We start from the raw sequence: 20,147 nt of genomic DNA on the forward strand, positions 1-20,147 counted from the left end.
AGATCTGTGATACAAGTGGATTCGATTTGGATAACACCTGGTGATACATTGTACCGGATTTTTTGCGGTCTACTGCATACAGATATATAATAGGGCGGTGTGTACAGATATATAATGAAGTGTTGTATACAGATATGTAATGGAGCAGTGTACAGTATACAGATATACACTCACCTAAAGAATTATTAGGAACACCATACTAATACTGTGTTGGACCCCCTTTTGCCTTCAGAACTGCCTTAATTCTACGTGGCATTGATTCAACAAGGTGCTAATAGCATTCTTTAGAAATGTTGGCCCATATTGATAGGATAGCATCTTGCAGTTGATGGAGATTTGAGGGATGCACATCCAGGGCACGAAGCTCCCGTTCCACCACATCCCAAAGATGCTCTACTGGGTTGAGATCTGGTGACTGTGGGGGCCATTTTAGTACAGTGAACTCATTGTCATGTTCAAGAAACCAATTTGAAATGATTCGAGCTTTGTGACAGTGCATTATCCTGATGGAAGTAGCCATCAGAGGATGGGTACATGGTGGTCATCTGCACAGTGGTAACAAGGCATGATGGATACATGTTCTCATTCTGTTTACGCCAAATTTGGACTCTACCATTTCAATGTCTCAACAGAAATCGAGACTCATCAGACCAGGCAACATTTTTCCAGTCTTCAACAATCCAATTTTGGTGAGCTCGTTCAAATTGTAGCCTCTTTTTCCTATTTGTAGTGGAGATGAGTGGTACCCGGTGGGGTCTTCTGCTGTTGTAGCCCATCCGCCTCAAGGTTGTGCGTGTTGTGGCTTCACAAATGCTTTGCTGCATACCTCGGTTGTAACGAGTGGTTATTTCAGTCAACGTTGCTCTTCTATCAGCTTGAATCAGTCGGCCCATTCTCCTCTGACCTCTAGCATCAACAAGGCATTTTCGCCCACAGGACTGCCGCATACTGGATGTTTTTCCCTTTTCACACCATTCTTTGTAAACCCTAGAAATGGTTGTGCGTGAAAATCCCAGTAACTGAGCAGATTGTGAAATACTCAGACCGGCCCGTCTGGCACCAACAACCATGCCACGCTCAAAATTGTTTAAATCACCTTTCTTTCCCATTCTGACATTCAGTTTGGAGTTCAGGAGATTGTCTTGACCAGGACCACACCCCTAAATGCATTGAAGCAACTGCCATGTGACTAGATAATTGCATTAATGAGAAATAGAACAGGTGTTCCTAATAATTCTTTAGGTGAGTGTATATACTGGTTTAAAAAAAAACACCCAGTTTTTGCAAGACCCTACATCTGGGGCATTTGCTGCATTTGTGACAGTCAAATACAAAGTTTAAATACTGCAGTTATATTCTTGGATTAATAAAAAAATAAAATAATTTGCAAGACTGTTCATCTGGGGCCTTTGCTGCATTTGTCACTGTCAAATACTAGCTTGAAATACTGCAATTATATTCTGAGTTTTAAAAAAACACCCATTTTTTGCAAGACCCTACTTTTGGGGCGTTTGCTACATTTGTCACAGTGAAATTCAAGCTTGAAATACTGCAATTGTATTCAGTTTTTTTTTTAAAACACCCATTTTTTGCAATACCCTACATCTGGAGTCTTTGCTGCATTTGTCAAAGTGAAATACAAGCTTGAAATACTGCAATTATATACTGGGTTTAAAAAAACTCAATTTTTTTGCAAGACCCTACATCTGGGGCCTTTGCTGCATTTGTCACAGTTAAATACAAGCTTGAAATACTGCAATTATATTTTGGGTTTAAAAAACACACAGTTTTTGCAAGACCCTACATCTGGGGCCTGTGCTGCATTTATTAGAGTCAAATACTAGCGTTAGATACTGTTGTTCTATTCTGGTTTTAGAAAAACACCAATTTTATGCAATACCCTACATCTGGATCCTTTGTTGCATTTGTAACAGTGAAATACAAGCTTGAAATACTGCAATTATAATATTGTTTTTAAAAAATCACCCAATTTTTTGCAATACCCTACATCTGGGTCCGTTGCTGCATTTGTCACAGTGAAACACAAGCGTTATATACTGCTGTTATATTCTGGTTTAAAAAAAAACACCCATTTTGGGCAATACCCTACATCTGGAGCCTTTGCTGCATTTGTCACAGTGAAATACAAGCTTGAAATACTTCAATTATATTTTGGGTTTAAAAAAAAAATTATGCAATACCCTACATCTTGGGCCTTTGCTGCATTTGTCACAGTGAAATACAAGCTTTAAATACTGCAATTATATTCTGGTTTAAAAAAAATATATTTTTTGCAATACTCTACATCTGGGACCTTTGCTGCATGTGTCACAGTGAAATACAAGCTTGAAATAGTGCAATTATATTCTGGGTTTTAAAAAAACACCAATTTTTTTGCAAGACCCTACATCTGGGGCATTTGCTGCATTTGTCACAGTGAAATATTAGCTTGAAATACTGCAATTATATTCAGTTTAAAAAAAACACAATTTTTTTGCAATACCCTACATCTGGGGCATTTGCTGCATTTGTTACAGTGAAATACAAGCTTGAAATACTGCAATTATATTCTGGGTTTTTAAAAACCACCAATTTTTTTCAAGACCCTACATCTGGGGCCTTTGCTGCATTTGTCACAATAAAATATAAGCTTGAAATACTGCAATTATATTCCGTTTTAAAAAAAAAACACCAGTTTTTTGCAAGGCCCTACATCTGAGGCCTTTGCTGCATTTGTCACAGTGAAATACAAGCTTGAAATACTGTAATTGTATTCTGGTTTTAAAAAAAATATCCATTTTTTGCAATACTCTATTTCTGGTGCCTTTGCTGCATTTGTCACAGTGAAATACAAGCTTGAAATACTGCAATTATGTTTTGGGTTTTAAAAAACAAACATTTTTTGCAAGACCCTTCATCTGGGGACGTTGCTGCATTTGTCACACTAAAATACAAGCTTGAAATACTGCAAATATATTCTGGTTTTAAAAAAACACCAATTGTATGCAAGTCCCTACATCTTGGGCCTTTGCTGCCTTTGTCACGGTAAAATGCAAGCTTTAAATACTGCAATTATGTTATGGATTTAAAAAAAAAATATTTTTTGCAATACTCTACATCTGGGGCCTTTGCTGCATGTGTCACAGTGAAATACAAGCTTGAAATACTGCAATTATATTCTGGGTTTTAAAAAAACACCAATTTTTTTGCAAGACCCTACATCTGGGGCATTTGCTGCATTTGTCACAGTGAAATATTAGCTTGAAATACTGCAATTATATTCAGTTTAAAAAAAACACAATTTTTTTGCAATACCCTACATCTGGGGCATTTGCTGCATTTGTTACAGTGAAATACAAGCTTGAAATACTGCAATTATATTATGGATTTAAAAAAAAAATATTTTTTGCAATACTCTACATCTGGGGCCTTTGCTGCATGTGTCACAGTGAAATACAAGCTTGAAATACTGCAATTATATTCTGGGTTTTTAAAAACCACCAATTTTTTTCAAGACCCTACATCTGGGGCCTTTGCTGCATTTGTCACAATAAAATATAAGCTTGAAATACTGCAATTATATTCCGTTTTAAAAAAAAAAACACCAGTTTTTTGCAAGGCCCTACATCTGAGGCCTTTGCTGCATTTGTCACAGTGAAATACAAGCTTGAAATACTGTAATTGTATTCTGGTTTTAAAAAAAATATCCATTTTTTGCAATACTCTATTTCTGGTGCCTTTGCTGCATTTGTCACAGTGAAATACAAGCTTGAAATACTGCAATTATGTTTTGGGTTTTAAAAAACAAACATTTTTTGCAAGACCCTTCATCTGGGGACGTTGCTGCATTTGTCACACTAAAATACAAGCTTGAAATACTGCAAATATATTCTGGTTTTAAAAAAACACCAATTGTATGCAAGTCCCTACATCTTGGGCCTTTGCTGCCTTTGTCACGGTAAAATGCAAGCTTTAAATACTGCAATTATATTATGGATTTAAAAAAAAAATATTTTTTGCAATACTCTACATCTGGGGCCTTTGCTGCATGTGTCACAGTGAAATACAAGCTTGAAATACTGCAATTATATTCTGGGTTTTAAAAAAACACCAATTTTTTTGCAAGACCCTACATCTGGGGCATTTGCTGCATTTGTCACAGTGAAATATTAGCTTAAAATACTGCAATTATATTCAGTTTAAAAAAAACACAATTTTTTTGCAATACCCTACATCTGGGGCATTTGCTGCATTTGTTACAGTGAAATACAAGCTTGAAATACTGCAATTATATTATGGATTTAAAAAAAAAATATTTTTTGCAATACTCTACATCTGGGACCTTTGCTGCATGTGTCACAGTGAAATACAAGCTTGAAATACTGCAATTATATTCTGGGTTTTAAAAAAACACCAATTTTTTTGCAAGACCCTACATCTGGGGCATTTGCTGCATTTGTCACAGTGAAATATTAGCTTGAAATACTGCAATTATATTCAGTTTAAAAAAAACACAATTTTTTTGCAATACCCTACATCTGGGGCATTTGCTGCATTTGTTACAGTGAAATACAAGCTTGAAATACTGCAATTATATTCTGGGTTTTTAAAAACCACCAATTTTTTTCAAGACCCTACATCTGGGGCCTTTGCTGCATTTGTCACAATAAAATATAAGCTTGAAATACTGCAATTATATTCCGTTTTAAAAAAAAAACACCAGTTTTTTGCAAGGCCCTACATCTGAGGCCTTTGCTGCATTTGTCACAGTTAAATACAAGCTTGAAATACTGTAATTGTATTCTGGTTTTAAAAAAAATATCCATTTTTTGCAATACTCTATTTCTGGTGCCTTTGCTGCATTTGTCACAGTGAAATACAAGCTTGAAATACTGCAATTATGTTTTGGGTTTTAAAAAACAAACATTTTTTGCAAGACCCTTCATCTGGGGACGTTGCTGCATTTGTCACACTAAAATACAAGCTTGAAATACTGCAAATATATTCTGGTTTTAAAAAAACACCAATTGTATGCAAGTCCCTACATCTTGGGCCTTTGCTGCCTTTGTCACGGTAAAATGCAAGCTTTAAATACTGCAATTATATTATGGATTTAAAAAAAAAATATTTTTTGCAATACTCTACATCTGGGGCCTTTGCTGCATGTGTCACAGTGAAATACAAGCTTGAAATACTGCAATTATATTCTGGGTTTTAAAAAAAACACCAATTTTTTGCAAGACCCTACATCTTGGGCCTTTGCTGCATTTGTCACAGTGAAATACAACACCCAAATCGCAGAGCGAAGGAAACGCCAGGTATGGAGCTGTACTTAATAGCTTCAATTAGATACCCAAAACTGACAAATCAGGACAGCAATTTGTATAATATAGAATAACAAATTTTTATTGAACATACACTTATTTAAAACATTTATAGAAATCCATATACATTAGCAGCAGCAGTGCATAGTGCCACAGAATACAAATCATATACTGGAGAGAAATGCAGTAAAAAAATATTACAGACCAAGACAGTCCTAGATCCCGACTTGTGTTTCGCGGTCGCTTTCTCAAGGGATACTAGTGGTCTGTATACACTGATCATATATAGTCTGAGAATTAGGTCAATTAGAGACACATGAGACAAAACAAACGCCCAAATTGAGAACAGGAACTGCGGTGCGTTCAACTCACTTCCAGCTCTTCCATTGTCCGGACACCAAACCACTCACATTACTCATACATACAGGTGGAGCAAAACAAAGTGAGGCAAACAAATGGGGAAGGTATTGGTTAAAGCAGGGTCCAGTATGGCCATCTTCAAGGGTGGATGGAAGTGGATAGCTCCACGGGAGACCGTACTCACCGCACCGGATATCCGGCATGCGGTCCACCATGGAACGCATCGCCTCAGATCCAGCCCCACATAACCTCCTACTCCTAGTAGAACATGATCTCTCCATGCATTCCACGCTGGAACACAGGAAGAACTATATAATAATATAAATTTCATAGGTGTGAAAAATGAAAAAACACAATAAAGTGAAAAATTATAATAAAAGTGTATAAATAATAAAAAAGTGAAAATAAAAGGTAAAAAGTGATAAAAAGTGAGAAGAGATGTTTGATACGTGCAAATCAAACACAGTCATATAAATATAGTCTCACAATTAGAGTAAATATATTCAATATTTCACTATTGATAATACAAAGTGTATTCAATGTTAAATCAGATAAAGCTGCTTCTTTTTATTATTATGAATATATATATATATATTCTCCATTTGTGACAGTGAAAGAGAAAGTTTAAATACTGCAATTATATTCTGGGTTTTAAAAAACCACCAATTTTTTGCAAGACCCTACATCTGGGGCCTTTGCTGCATTTGTCACAGTGAAATATAAGCTTGAAATACTGCAATTATATTCAGTTTTTTTTTTAAAAAACACCAGTTTTTTGCAATACCCTACATCTGATGCCTTTGCTGCATTTGTCACAGTGAAATACAACACCCAAATCGCAGAGCGAAGGAAACGCCAGGCATGGAGCTGTACTTAATAGCTTCAATTAGATACCCAAAACTGACAAATCAGGACAGCAATTTGTATAATATAGAATAACAAATTTTTATTGAACATACACTTATTTAAAACATTTATAGAAATCCATATACATTAGCAGCATTAGTCACACAGGAATAATATCCACAGATCTGTCACTTATAATACATATAACTGGCAATAAGTCTCCTAGGCTATGAGTAAAAATAAATCACAGCCCTCAATCAATATATAAAGTGCATAGTGCCACAGAATACAAATCATATACTGGAGAGAAATGCAGTAAAAAATATTACAGACCAAGACAGTCCTAGATCCCGACTTGTGTTTCGCGGTCGCTTTCTCAAGGGATACTAGTGGTCTGTATACACTGATCATATATAGTCTGAGAATTAGGTCAATTAGAGACACATGAGACCAAACAAACGCCCAAATTGAGAACAGGAACTGCGGTGCGTTCAACTCACTTCCAGCTCTTCCATTGTCCGGACACCAAACCACTCACATTACTCATACATACAGGTGGAGCAAAACAAAGTGAGGCAAACAAATGGGGAAGGTATTGGTTAAAGCAGGGTCCAGTATGGCCATCCTCAAGTGTGGATGGAAGTGGATAGCTCCACGGGAGACCGTACTCGCCGCACCGGATATCCGGCATGCGGTCCACCATGGAACGCATCGCCTCAGATCCAGCCCCACATAACCTCCTACTCCCAGTAGAACATGATCTCTCCATGCATTCCACGCTGGAACACAGGAAGAACTATATAATAATATAAATTTCATAGGTGTGAAAAATGAAAAAACACAAGTGAAAAATTATAATAAAAGTGTATAAATAATAAAAAAGTGAAAATAAAAGGTAAAAAGTGATAAAAAGTGAGAAGTGATGTTTGATACGTGCAAATCAAACACAGTCATATAAATATAGTCTCACATTTAGAGTAAATATATTCAATATTTCACTATTGCTAATACAAAGTGTATTCAATGTTAAATCAGATAAAGCTGCTTCTTTTTATTATTATGAATATATATATATATATATTCTCCATTTGTGACAGTGAAAGAGAAAGTTTAAATACTGCAATTATATTCTGGGTTTCAAAAAAATTTTTTTTTAGCAATACCCTACATCTCGGGCATTTGCTGCATTTGTCACAGTGAAATACAAGCGTTAGATAGTGCTGTTATATTCTAGTATTAAAAAAAACACCCATTTTGGGCAAGATAATACATTTGCGGCCTTTGCTGCATTTCTGAGAGTCTAATAACAACGTTTGATACTGCTGTTCTATTCTGGTTTAAAAAAAAACACCCATTTTGGGCAAGATAATACATTTGTGGCCTTTGCTGCATTTGTGACAGTCAAATACAAAGTTTAAATACTGCAGTTATATTAGAAACATAGAAACATAGAATGTGACGGCAGATAAGAACCATTTGGCCCATCTAGTCTGCCCAATATACTGAATACTATGGATAGCCCCCGGCCCTTATCTTATATAAAGGATGGCCTTATGCCTATCCCATGCATGCTTAAACCCCTTCACTGTATTTGCAGCTACCACTTCTGCAGGAAGGCTATTCCATGCATCCACTACTCTCTCAGTAAAGTAATACTTCCTTATATTACTTTTAAACCTTTGCCCCTCTAATTTAAAACTGTGTCCTCTTGTGGTAGTTTTTCTTCTTTTAAATATGCTCTCCTCCTTTACCGAGTTGATTCCCTTTATGTATTTAAAAGTTTCTATCATATCCCCTCTGTCTCTTCTTTCTTCCAAGCTATACATATTAAGGTCCTTTAACCTTTCCTGGTAAGTTTTATCCTGCAATCCATGTACTAGTTTAGTAGCTCTTCTCTGAACTCTCTCTAGAGTATCTATATCCTTCTGGAGATATGGCCTCCAGTACTGCGCACAATACTCCAAGTGAGGTCTCACTAGTGTTCTGTACAGCGGCATAAGCACTTCACTCTTTCTACTGATTATACCTCTCCCTATACATCCAAGCATTCTGCTGGCATTTCGTGCTGCTCTATTACATTGTCTTCCCACCTTTAAGTCTTCTGAAATAATTACTCCTAAATCCCTTTCCTCAGATACTGAGGTCAGGACTGTGTCAAATATTCTATATTCAGCCCTTGGGTTTTTACGCCCCAGGTGCATTATCTTGCACTTATCCACATTAAATTTCAGTTTCCAGAGTTCTGACCATTCTTCTAGTTTTCCTAAATCCTTTTCCATTTGGCGTTTCCCTCCAGGAACATCAACCCTGTTACATATCTTTGTGTCATCAGCAAAAAGACAAACCTTACCATCGAGGCCTTTTGCAATATCACTTATGAAGATATTAAACAAAATCGGTCCCAGTACAGATCCCTGTGGAACCCCACTGGTAACATGACCTTGTTTTGAATGTTCTCCATTTACTACAACCCTCTGTTGTCTGTCACTCAGCCACTGCCTAATCCACTCAACAATATGGGAGTCCTTGCTCAATGACTGCAGTTTATTGATAAGTCTTCTATGTGGGACAGTGTCAAAAGCCTTACTAAAATCTAGATATGCGATGTCTACTGCACCTCCACCGTCTATTATTTTATTCACCCAGTCCAAAAAATCTATAAGATTTGTTTGACATGATCTCCCTGAAGTAAACCCATGTTGTTTTTCATCTTGCAATCCATGGGATTTTAGATGTTCCACAATCCTATCCTTTAATAGGGTTTCCATTAATTTCCCTACTATTGATGTCAGACTCACTGGTCTATAGTTGCTCGATTCCTCCCTACTACCTTTCTTGTGAATGGGCACGACATTTGCCAATTTCCAATCTTCTGGGACGACTCCTGTTACTAATGATTGGTTAAATAAATCTGTTAACGGTTTTGCCAGCTCACCACTAAGCTCTTTTAATAATTTTGGGTGTATCTCATCAGGCCCCTGTGACTTATTTGTCTTCACCTTAGACAGCAAACTTAGAACATCTTCCTCTGTAAAGATACATGCATCAAACGATTTATTAGTCATTCTTTCTAGTGGAGGTCCTTCTCCTTTTTCTTTTGTAAAAACTGAACAGAAGTATTCATTAAGGCAGTCGGCTAGCCCTTTATTCTCTTCTACATACCTTCCGTCCTTTGTTTTTAATTTAGTTATTCCTTGTTTTAATTTCCTTTTTTCATTTATATATCTGAAGAATGTCTTATCCCCTTTTTTCATAGACTGAGCTAGTTTTTCTTCTGCCTGCGCTTTAGAAGTTCTTATAACTTGCTTGGCCTCTCTCTGCCTAATCTTGTAGATTTCCTTATCTTCATTGCTCTGGTTTTTTTTATAATTACAAAATGCTAGCTTTTCATTTTTAATGATTTGGGCCACTTCTGCTGAGTACCACAGTGGTCTCCTCCTTTTTTTGCTTTTACTGACAAGTCTAATGCAATTTTCTGTTGCCTTCAATAATGCACCTTTTAAGTAGTCCCATTTCTCCTGGACTCCATGTAATCCGTTCCAGTCTGATAAGGACTCATTTATGACTAATTTCATTTTTGAAAAGTCTGTTTTTCTAAAATCTAAAACTTTTGTTTTTGTGTGGTGGGACTCTTTCACAGTTCTTATATTAAACCACACTGACTGGTGATCACTAGATCCCAAGGTTTCGCCTACAATGACATCATATACCGAATCCCCATTTGTGAATACCAAATCCAAAATGGCCTCCCTCCGGGTTGGCTCCTCAACCACTTGTTGTAGAGATAACCCCAGTAGGGAATTTAGAATATCTGTACTCCTGGTAGAACTTGCTATTTTGGTTTTCCAGTTTATATCTGGAAGATTGAAATCTCCCATAATGATAACTTCTCCTTTCATTGTCATTTTAGCTATTTCTTCAACTAGTAGATCATCTAGTTCTTTAACTTGACCAGGTGGTCTATATATCACACCTACACGAGTTACTGCATGGTTACAAACTGCAACGTAACCCAAACTGACTCTATGTTGGCCTCACCAACTTGTATTATGTTAGATTTAATGCTATCTTTCACATACAGGGCCACTCCTCCTCCTTTCTTGCCTTCTCTGTCTCTTCTGTATAAAGAGTACCCTGGTATGGTTATGTCCCAGTCATTTCTTTAATTAAACCATGTCTCTGTAACAGCCACTAAATCTACATTCTCAGATGCCATTATTGACCCAAGTTCATTGATTTTTTTACCTAAACTGCGAGCATTTGTAGACAGGACTCTGATCTTATCATTTCTTAACCTCTGTGCTTCTGACCTGTTCTGGCATTGTTTCGGGGGGCAATTGGACTCTTTTATTTTCACTCTTTTGCCCCCCCTTCCTAGTTTAAATACTCTTTCGCAAATTCTTGGAGTTGTTCACTAAGTACATTTGTTCCTTTGAGAGAAAGATGCAAACCATCTTTTTTGTACAGTTCCTTTCTATTCCAAGTAGAGCTATCATGAGAAACAAAGCCAAATCCTTGCTCTTGACACCATTTACCAAGCCATATGTTGAACTCCTTTATGCGCCTCTGCCTATCATTCTGAACATTATGCACAGGCAGAACTTCAGAAAATGAAATGGTGGATGCAAAATCCTGTACGTCATTACCAAGTGTGATAAAAGATTTTTTCACCTCTGACACTTCACAAACAAGCATTTTTTGCAATACCCTACATCTGGGGCCTTAGCTGCATTTCTGACAGTCCAATACAAGCGTTAGATACTGCTGTTAAATTCTGGTTTTAAAAAAACACCCATTTTGGACAAGATTATATATTTGTGGCCTGTGTTGCATTCGTGACAGTCTAATACAAAGTTTAAATTTTGCAGTTATATTCTTGGTTTAAAAAACACCAATTTTTTGCAAGACCCGCCATGTGGGGCCTTTGCTGCATTTGTCACATTAAAATACAAGCGTAAGATAGTGGTGTTATATTCTGGTATTAAAAAAACACCTATTTTGGGCAAGAAAATACATATGTGGCCTTTGCTGCTTTTGTCACAGTGAAATACAAGCTTGAAATGCTGCAATTATATTCTGGTTTTAAAAAAAACACCAATTTTTTGCAATACCCTACATCTGGGGCCTTTGCTGAATTTGTCACAGTGAAATACCAGCGTAAGTTAGTGCTGTTATATTCTGGTTTTAAAAAAACACTCATATTGGGCAAGAAAATACATTTGTGGCCTTTGTTGCATTTGTGACAGTCAAATACAAAGTTTAAATACTGCAGTTATATACTTGGTATAAAAAAAACACCTATTTTTGCAAGACCCTGCAAGCTTGGAATACTGCAATTATATTTCGGGTTTAAAAAAACACAAATTTTTTGCAATACCCTACATCTGAGGCCTTTGCTGCTTTTGTCACAGTGAAATACAAGCTTTAGATAGTGCTGTTATATTCAGTTTTTTTTTTTTTTTTAAAACACCCAGTTTTTACAAGACCCTACATCTGGGGCCTTTGCTGCATTTGTCACATTGAAATACAAGCTTGAAATACTGCAATTATATTCTGGGTTTTTAAAAAAACACCCATTTTTTGCAAGACCCTACAGTAGGTGTTTGTGAGATTGTGTTTTCAGCACGACAGCGTCGCGCTGATACTCGGCGACGTGGTGCCGAGATCTCGCACTCACTGGGATAGCGACAGCACATCCCAGCAAGCGCGTCATAGAAGCGACGGGAGATCCGACTTGGATTCCCGCCAATTCTACACGTGTGCGGCGTTTGTTATGAATCCTGAGGGGGAAGTCCCCGCCGGATTTTAAATAAAAATCCGGCCTGGGTCCCGCCCTCAGGAGCATACCGGGCCCTTAGGTCTGTTATGGGTTGTAAGGAGAGCCCCCCCTACGCCGAAAAAAACGGCGTAGGGGGTCCCCCTACAATCCATACCAGACCCGTATCCAAAGCACGCTACCCGGCCAGCCAGGAAGGGAGTGGGGACGAGCGAGCGCCCCCCCCCCCCCCCCCCTCCTGAGCCGTACCAGGTTGCATGCCCTCAACATGGGGGGTTGGGTGCTCTGGGGCAGGGGGCGCACTGCGGCCCCCCCACCTCAGAGCACCCTGTCCCCATGTTGATGAGGACAGGGCCCCTTCCCGACAACCCTGGCCGTTGGTTGTCGGGGTACGCGGGCGGGAGGCTTATCGGAATCTGGGAGCCCCCTTTAATAAGGGGGCCCCCAGATACCGGCCCCCCACCCTAAGTGAATGAGTATGGGGTACATCGTACCCCTACCCATTCACCTGCAAGAAAAGTGGTAAAAACACAAATAAACCACACAGTGTATTAAAATATTTTATTTTTCTGCTCCGGAGGCCGCCCCCTGTCTTCTTTATTAGCTCTTTTACCAGGGGGGGGCTCTTCTTCTTCCGATATCCCGACGGGTCTTCTCCGCTATCCGGGGGGGTCTTCTCAACTCTCCGGGGTTCTCCTTCTGTCTTCTCCTTCTGTCTTGTTGTCTCCTTCTGTCTTCTGTCTCCGGGGGGGGCTCTTCTTCTTCCGATATCCCGACGGGTCTTCTCCGCTATCCGGGGGGGTCTTCTCAACTCTCCGGGGTTCTCCTTCTGTCTTCTCCTTCTGTCTTCTCCTTCTGTCTTGTTGTCTCGGCGCACCCCGATTCTTCGTCTTCTCTTCTTGTTTTCGCCTCTCTCTGTTGTTGACTCGGCGCACCCCGGTTCTTCGTCTCGCGAGACTCGGCGCACCCCGATTCTTCGTCTCGCGAGACTCGGCGCACCCCGATTCTTCGTCTCGCGAGACGAAGAACCGGGGTGCGCCGAGTCAACAACAGAGAGAGGCGAAAACAAGAAGAGAAGACGAAGAATCGGGGTGCGCCGAGACAACAAGACAGAAGGAGAAGACAGAAGGAGAAGACAGAAGGAGAACCCCGGAGAGTTGAGAAGACCCCCCCGGATAGCGGAGAAGACCCGTCGGGATATCGGAAGAAGAAGAGCCCCCCCCGGAGACAGAAGACAGAAGGAGACAACAAGACAGAAGGAGAAGACAGAAGGAGAACCCCGGAGAGTTGAGAAGACCCCCCCGGATAGCGGAGAAGACCCGTCGGGATATCGGAAGAAGAAGAGCCCCCCCCTGGTAAAAGAGCTAATAAAGAAGACAGGGGGCGGCCTCCGGAGCAGAAAAATAAAATATTTTAATACACTGTGTGGTTTATTTGTGTTTTTACCACTTTTCTTGCAGGTGAATGGGTAGGGGTACGATGTACCCCATACTCATTCACTTAGGGTGGGGGGCCGGTATCTGGGGGCCCCCTTATTAAAGGGGGCTCCCAGATTCCGATAAGCCTCCCGCCCGCATACCCCGACAACCAACGGCCAGGGTTGTCGGGAAGGGGCCCTGTCCTCATCAACATGGGGACAGGGTGCTCTGAGGTGGGGGGGCCGCAGTGCGCCCCCTGCCCCAGAGCACCCAACCCCCCATGTTGAGGGCATGCAGCCTGGTACGGCTCAGGAGGGGGGGGGGGCGCTCGCTCGTCCCCACTCCCTTCCTGGCTGGCCGGGTAGCGTGCTTTGGATACGGGTCTGGTATGGATTGTAGGGGGACCCCCTACGCCGTTTTTTTCGGCATAGGGGGGGCTCTCCTTACAACCCATAACAGACCTAAGGGCCCGGTATGCTCCTGAGGGCGGGACCCAGGCCGGATTTTTATTTAAAATCCGGCGGGGACTTCCCCCTCAGGATTCATAACAAACGCCGCACACGTGTAGAATTGGCGGGAATCCAAGTCGGATCTCCCGTCGCTTCTATGACGCGCTTGCTCTCCATCGCGGCAAGCCAGCTCGGCGCTGGCTCCCGCGATGGGGCTCGTATGTGCTCAATCTCGCCGAGAAATACAGCGAGATTGACACAAAATCGGGTTCACCTACTGTACATCTGTGGCCTATGCTGCATTTTTCACAGTTAAATACAAGCTTTAAATACTGCAATTATATTCTAGTTTAAAAAAAATAAAAACTTTTTTTTGAAATACCCTACATCTGGTGCCTTTGCTGAATTTGTCACAGTGAAATACAAGCTTGAAACACTGCAATTATAATATGGTTTTAAAAAAAAACACCCAGTTTTTGCAAGACCCTACATCTGGAGCCTTTGCTGCATTTGTCACAGTCAAATACTAGCATTAGATACCGCTGTTCTATTCTGGTTTTAAAAAAACACCCATTTTGAGCAAGATAATACATTTGTGGCCTTTGTTGCATTTTTGACAGTCAAATACAATGTTTAAATACTGCAGTTATATTCTTGGTTTAAAAAAACTCAAATTTTTTGCAAGACCCTTCAGCTGGGGCCTTTGCTGCATTTGTCACAGTCAAATACTAGCTTGAAATACTGCAATTATATTCTGGGTTTTAAACCCTTAAGGACTTAGGGCGTACCGGTACGCCCTATTTCCTGAATCCTTAAGGACTCAGGGCGTACCAGTACGTCCTAAGTTTAAATCGCGATTGCGGCGCCGCGGGGGTTAATCCGAACAGGATGCCGGCTGAAATCATTCATCCGGCATCCTGTCACAATGCCAGGGGTGTCATGTGACCCCCCCCCCCCCCCGTATCGACGATTGCCGCAAACCGCAGGTCAATTCAGACCTGCGGTTTGCGGCTTTTACCTTTGGTTGCGGCGGGTGTCGGCGGTGGCATCGGGTCTCCATGAGGCTGTGGGGGGGACCCGATGGCATGGAAAGCAGCGCGATGTCGGTGACGGTGACGAGCCTGTGAGATCCAGCCCCCTAGATCTCACAGGCAGGAAGCTGTATGAGTAATACACACAGTATTACTCATACAGCCAATGCATTCCAATACAGGAGTATTGGAGTGCATTGTAAAGGAATATATGCCCCAAAGTGAAAAAATTAAGTTTCCCCCCCAAAAAAAATTAAAGTTTTAAGTAAAAATAAACAAAAAATGTCATTTTCCCCAAATAAAGTTAAAAAAAATTGGTAAAAAATACGGGAAAAAAAAAGTATACATATTAGGTATCGCCGCGTCCGTATCGACCGGCTCTATAAAAATATTACATGACCTAACCCCTTAGATGATCACCGTTAAAAATAAAAAATAAAAACTGTGCTAAATAAAAAAAAATTTGTCACCTTACATCACAAAAAGTACAACAGCAAGCGATCAAAAAGTCATATGCACCCCAAAATATTGACAATCAAACCGTCATCTCATCCCGCAAAAAATGAGACCCTACCTAAGATAATCACCCAAAAACTGAAAAATCTATGGCTCTCAGAATATGGAGACACTAAAACATGATTTTTTTTTTTGTTTCAAAAATTATATTATTGTGTAAAACTTACATAAATAAAAAAAGTATACATATTAGGTATCGCCGCGTCCATATAGACCGGCTCTATAAAAATATCACAAGACCTAACCCCTCAGATGAACACCGTAAAAATTTTTAAATAAAAACTGTGCTAAATAAACGATTTTTTGTCACCTTACATCACAAAAAGTGTAATAGCAAGCGATCAAAAAGTCACACGCACCCCAAAATAGTGCCAATAAAACCGTCATTTCATCCCGCAAAAATAATACCCTACCCAAGGTAATCACCAAAAAACTGAAAAAATGATGGATCTCAGACTATGGAAACACTAAAACATGATTTTTTTTGCTTCAAAAATGAAATCATTGCGTAAAACTTACATAAAAAAAAAGTATACATATTAGGTATCGCCGCGTCCGTATCGACCGGCTCTATAAAAATATCACATGACCTAACCCCTCAGATGAATTTTGTAAATAACAAAAAATAAAAACGGTGCCAAAACAGCTATTTCTTGTTATCTTGCCTCACAAAAAGTGTAATATAGAGCAACCAAAAATCAAATGTGCCGTAAACTCATACCAATAATACTGCCACCCTATCCCGTAGTTTATAAAATGGCGCCACTTTTTTGGAGTTTCTACTCTAGTGGTGCATCAGGGGGGCTTTAATTTGGATATGGTGTAAAAAAAAAACAGTCCAGCAAAATCTGCCTTCCAGTGTGCCCATACAGCAGTTTACGACCACATATTGGGTGTTTCTGTAAACTACAGAATCAGGGCCATAAATATTGAGTTTTGTTTGGCTGTTAACCCTTGCTTTGTTACTGGGAAAAATTTATTAAAATGAAAAATATGCCAAAAAATTTAAACTCTGAAATTTCATCTCCATTTGCCAATAACTCTTGTGGAACACCTAAAGTGTTAACAACGTTTGTAAAATCAGTTTTGAATACGTTGAGGGGTGTAGTTTCTTAGATGGGGTCACTTTTATGGAGTTTCTACTCTAGGGGTGCATCAGGGGGCTTCAAATGGGATATGGGTGTAAAAAAAAACAGTCCAGCAAAACCTGCCTTCCAAAAACCGTATGGCATTCCTTTCCTTCTGCGCCCTGCCTTGTGCCCGTACAGCGTTTTAAGACCACATATGGGGTGTTTCTGTAAACTACAGAATCAGGGCCATAAATATTGAGTTTGGTTTGGCTGTTAACCCTTGCTTTGTAACTGGAAAAAAAATATTAAAATGGAAAATCTGCCAAAAAAGTGAAATTATGAAATTGTATCTCTATTTTCCATTAATTCTTGTGGAACACCTAAAGGGTTAACAAAGTTTGTAAAATCAGTTTTGAATACCTTGAGGGGTGTAGTTTCTAGAATGAGGTCATTTTTGGGTGGTTTCTATTATGTAAGTCTCGGAAAGTGACTTCAGACCTGAACTGGTCCCTAAAAATTGGGTTTTTGAAAATTTCTGAAAAATTTCAAGATTTGCTTCTAAACTTCTAAGGCTGCGTTCACACGGGCGAGATTTCCCCGCGGGTGCAATGCGGTAGGTGAACGCATTGCACCCGCACTGAATCTGGACCCATTCATTTCTATGGGGCTGTTCAGATGAGCGATGATTTTCACGCATCACTTATGCTTTGCGTGAAAATCGCAGCATGCTCTATATTCTGCGTTTTTCACGCAACGCAGGCCCCATAGAAGTGAATGGGGTTGCGTGAAAATCGCAAGCATCCGCAAGCAAGTGCAGATGCGGTGCGATTTTCACGCATGGTTGCTAGGTGACAGTCTATAAACTGTATTATTTTCCCTTATAACATGGTTATAAGGGGAAATAATAGCATTCTGAATACAGAATGCTTAGTAGGTGATCAATTGAGGGTTAAAAAAAAATAAAAAAATTAACTCACCTTCTCCTCTTGTTCACGCAGCTCCCTGTCTCTTCTTTACTTCTGAAAAGATGAACTATGGGCTAAAGGACCTTTGGTGACGTCAGATCACATGCTCCAATCACATGGTACATCACTGCGGTGATGGACCATGTGATTGGAGCATGTGATCTGACGTCACCAAAGGTCCTTTAGCCCATAGTTCATCTTTTAAAGAACTAAAGACCGGGAGAACTACGCGAACAAGAGGAGAAGGTGAGTTAATTTTTTTAAATTTTTTTTTAACCCTCAATTGATCACCTACTAAGCATTCTGTATTCAGAATGCTATTATTTTCCCTTATAACCATGTTATAAGGGAAAATTATAACATCTACACAACACCGAACCCAAACCTGAACTTCTGTAAAGAAGTTCGGGTCTGGGTACCACAGTCGGTTTTTTATCACGCGCATGCAAAACACATTACACCCACGCGATAAAAACTGAACATCGGAACGCAATCGCAGTCAAAACTGACTGCAATTGCATTCCTACTCGCGCGGGTTTGCCGCAACACACCGGGACGCATCCGGAACTAATCCGGACACGCTCGTGTGAACCCAGCCTAAGCCTTGTAACATCCCCAAAAAATGAAATATCATTCCCAAAATGATCCAAAAATGAAGTAGACATATGGGGAATGTAAAGTAATAACTATTTTGGGAGGTATTACTATGTATTATAGAAGTAGAGAAATTGAAACTTGGAAATTTGCAATTTTTTACACATTTTTGGTAAATTTGGTATTTTTTTATAAATAAAAATGAATTTTTTTTTACTTCATTTTATCAGTGTCATGAAGTACAATATGTGACGAAAAAACCATCTCAGAATGGCCTGGATAAGTCAAAGAGTTTTAAAGTTATCAGCACTTAAAGTGACACTGGTCAGATTTGCAAAAAATGGCCAAGTCCTTAACCCATTCATGACCAAAGGTCATTGATGCCCCAGTGTCCAGGTCAAAATTTACAAATCTGACATGCTTCACTTTATGTGGTAATAGCTTTGGAACACTTTTACTTATCCAAGCCATTCTGAGATTGTTTTCTCGTGACACATTGTACTTCATGACAGTCATAAATTTGAGTCAATATATATCACCTTTATTTATGAAAAAATCCCAAATTTACCCAAAAAATAAAAAAATTTGCAATTTTCTAAATTTCAATTTCTCTGCTTCTAAAACAGAAAGTGATACCTCATAAAATATTTATTACATAACATTACCCATATGTCTACTTTATGTTGGCATCATTTTGGAAATATTATTTTATTTTTTTAGGACGTTACAAGGCTTAGAAGTTTAGAAGCAATTCTTAAATTTTTCTAAAAAATTTCCAAAACCCACTTTTTAAGGACTAGTTTAGGTCTGAAGTCACTTTGTGGGGCTTACATAGTGGAGACCCCCCAAAAAATGACCCCATTGTAGAAACTACACCCCTCAAGTTACTTAAAACCAATTTTACAAACGTTGTTAACCCTTTAGGTGTTCCACAAGAATTAAAGGAAAATGGAGATGAAATTTCAAAATTTCACTTTTTTAGCAGATTTTCTATTTTATTAAATTTTTTTCTTTAACACATTAACGGTTAACAGCCAAACAAAACTCAATATTTATTACTCTGATTCTGCGGTTTACAGAAACACCCCACATGTGGTCGTAAACTGATGTAAGGGCGCACGGCAGGGCGCAGAAGGAAAGGAACACCGTATGGTTTTTGGAAGGCAGATTTTGCTAGATTGGTTTTCTGAACGCCATATGTTTTTTATTTTTCTACCGATCGTCTTGTGCAGGGGCTCGTTTTTTGCAGAAAGAGTTGAGGTTTTTATTGGTACCATTTTTGGGTAAATATGATTTTTTGATCATTCATCATTACACTTTATGGGGCAAGGTGGACAAAAATTTGGCTGTTTTGGAACAGTTTATTTTTATTTATTTTTTCTACAGCGTTCATCTGAGGGGTTAGATCATGTGACAATTTTATAGAGCAGATCGTTACGGACGTGGCAATACCCAATATGTATACTTTTTCTTATTTATTTAAGTTTTAAACAATAATAGCATTTCTGAAACCCAAAAAGTGATGTTTTAGTGTCTCTTTAGTGTTTTTTATTTTTTGGGCGATTGTCTTAAATATGAGCTCATGTTTTGCGGGATGAGGTAACGGTTTGATTGGTACTATTTTGGGGTATATACACCTTTTTGATCGCTTGGTGTTGCACTTTTTGTGATGTTAGGTGACAAAAATGGCTTATTTTTTTACACCGTTTTTATATTTTATTTTTTATGGTGTTTATTGGATGAGGTTGATGATGAGATATATTTATAGAGATGGTCGTTACGGACGCGGTGACACCTA

Source organism: Bufo bufo, chromosome 2 (assembly GCF_905171765.1).
Source record: "Bufo bufo chromosome 2, aBufBuf1.1, whole genome shotgun sequence".
NCBI lineage: Eukaryota > Metazoa > Chordata > Amphibia > Anura > Bufonidae > Bufo > Bufo bufo.